The sequence below is a fragment of the Oncorhynchus gorbuscha genome, linkage group LG23 (genome assembly GCF_021184085.1).
Source record: "Oncorhynchus gorbuscha isolate QuinsamMale2020 ecotype Even-year linkage group LG23, OgorEven_v1.0, whole genome shotgun sequence".
In the NCBI taxonomy this organism is placed as follows: Eukaryota; Metazoa; Chordata; class Actinopteri; order Salmoniformes; family Salmonidae; genus Oncorhynchus; species Oncorhynchus gorbuscha.
The window spans coordinates 68,787,937-68,791,049 of NC_060195.1; positions in this window are offsets into that span (position 1 = coordinate 68,787,937).

Below are 3,113 nucleotides of genomic sequence, written 5' to 3' on the forward strand. Positions count from 1 at the left end.
GCCCTGCCTGTTCTCCCTGACAGACTGGGACAGGAGGTGTGTTAGGAGAGTGACCCTGACAGACTGGGGACAGGAGGTGTGTTAGGAGAGTGACCCTGACAGACCGGGACAGGAGTTGTTGGGACAGGAGGTGTATGAACCTCGCCTCACACACACACCTCCCAATCCACACACCGCCCAGTCCACACACCTCCCAGTCCACAAACTGCCCAGTCCACACACCTCCCAGTCCACACACCTCCCAGTCCACACACCGCCCAGTCCACACACCGCCCAGTCCACATACCGCCCAGTCCACACACCTCCCAGTCCACACACCTCCCAGTCCACACACCTCCCAGTCCACACACCTCCCAGTCCACACACTGCCCAGTCCACACACCTCCCAGTCCACACACCTCCCAGTCCACATACCGCCCAGTCCACACACCTCCCAGTCCACACACCTCCCAGTCCACATACCGCCCAGTCCACACACCGCCCAGTCCACACACCACCCAGTCCACACACCGCCCAGTCCACACACCACCCAGTCCACATACCGCCCAGTCCACACACCTCCCAGTCCACACACCTCCCAGTCCACATACCGCCCAGTCCACACACCTCCCAGTCCACACACCGCCCAGTCCACATACCGCCCAGTCCACATACCGCCCAGTCCACACACCGCCCAGTCCACACACCTCCCAGTCCACACACTGCCCAGTCCACACACCTCCCAGTCCACACACCTCCCAGTCCACACACCGCCCAGTCCACACACCTCCCAGTCCACATACCGCCCAGTCCACACACCGCCCATTCCACACACCGCCCAGTCCACACACCGCCCAGTCCACATACCGCCCAGTCCACACACCTCCCAGTCCACACACCTCCCAGTCCACACACCTCCCAGTCCACACACTGCCCAGTCCACACACCTCCCAGTCCACACACCTCCCAGTCCACATACCGCCCAGTCCACACACCTCCCAGTCCACACACCTCCCAGTCCACATACCGCCCAGTCCACACACCGCCCAGTCCACACACCACCCAGTCCACACACCGCCCAGTCCACACACCACCCAGTCCACATACCGCCCAGTCCACACACCTCCCAGTCCACACACCTCCCAGTCCACATACCGCCCAGTCCACACACCGCCCAGTCCACACACCACCCAGTCCACACACCGCCCAGTCCACACACCACCCAGTCCACATACCGCCCAGTCCACACACCTCCTAGTCCACACACCTCCCAGTCCACATCGCCCAGTCCACACACCGCCCAGTCCACACACCTCCCAGTCCACACACCTGCCCAGTCCACACACTGCCCAGTCCACACCTCTCCCATCCACACACTGCCCAGTCCACACACCTCCCAGTCCACACACTGCCCAGTCCACACATCTCCCATCCACACCTCCCAGTCCCCCACACTGCCCAGTCCACACACCTCCCGGATCCACACACTGCCCAGTCCACACACCGCCCAGTCCACACACTGCCCAGTCCACATCGCCCTCTGATTCCACATCACTTAGATTTACACCTCAGACAGGGACAATATGATAAGACAGGGCCGACAGAGACGTGCTTTCGTAGAAATAAAGCAGGTGTGTGTGTGTGTGTGCCAGAGAGAGACTGTTGGCCATGTCTTTACTATTTACTAGAACTGCATACTGTGTAATAATCATATGACCTGCTATACAGAATGTACTGCATGCTATTAAGCCAATCATGTGATATCTTATACAGAATGTGCCTTATATGTAATAATGCATTACCTACTATACAGAATGTACTGCAACACCAATATAAATAATCGTATTACTATTTAGAGATATTTGCATACCGTGTAATAATCATATCACCTACTATTTTAGAGATATGTTACCCATGCCGTGTGACAATCATATCACCTACTATTTGAATGTACTGCATACCATGTAATAATCCTATCACCTACTATTTAGAATGTACTGCATACTGTGTAATAATCATATCACCTACTATTTAGAATCGACTGCATACTGTGTAATAATCATACTACCTATCACCTACTATTTCGAATCTACTGCATACTGTGTAATAATCATATCACCTACTATTTAGAATGTACTGCATACTGTGTAATAATCATATCACCTACTATTTAGAATCTACTGCATACCGTGTAATAATCCTATCACCTACTATTTAGAATGTACTGCATACTGTGTAATAATCATATCACCTACTGTTTAGAATCTACTGCATACTGTGTAATAATCCTATCACCTACTATTTAGAAAGTACTGCATACTGTGTAATAATCATATCACCTACTATTTAGAATCTACTGCATACTGTGTAATAATCATATCACCTACTGTTTAGAATATACTGCATACTGTGTAATAATCATATCACCTACTATTTAGAATCTACTGCATACTGTGTAATAATCATATCACCTACTATTTAGAATGTACTGCATACCGTGTAATAATCCTATCATCTACTATTTATAATGTACTACTGAGTAAGGATGTATACTCTTACCAACATACTCCTCCATACTGAGAATGTCAACCGATGCATTTTTATTATTATTTATTTATTTATTATTGATTATTTATTCATGTTGGTACAGCCCGTCCCCTATCTGATTTAGAACGTAGGTACAGGTATTCAGACTCATGTTGGTACAGCCCGTCCCCTATCTGATTTAGATCGTAGGTACAGGTATTCAGACTCATGTTGGTACAGCCCGTCCCCTATTTGATTTAGATCGTAGGTACAGGTATTCAGACTCATGTTGGTACAGCCCATCCCCTATCTGATTTAGAACGTAGGTACAGGTATTCAGACTCATGTTGGTACAGCCCATCCCCTATCTGATTTAGATCGTAGGTACAGGTATTCAGACTCATGTTGGTACAGCCCGTCCCCTATCTGATTTAGAACGTAGGTACAGGTATTCAGACTCATGTTGGTACAGCCCGTCCCCTATCTGATTTAGAACGTAGGTACAGGTATTCAGACTCATGTTGGTACAGCCCGTCCCCTATGACATTCATACATGTTTCTACCTGCTCTCACAGTCTCATGTTAGAATAAGACGTTTATACATGTTT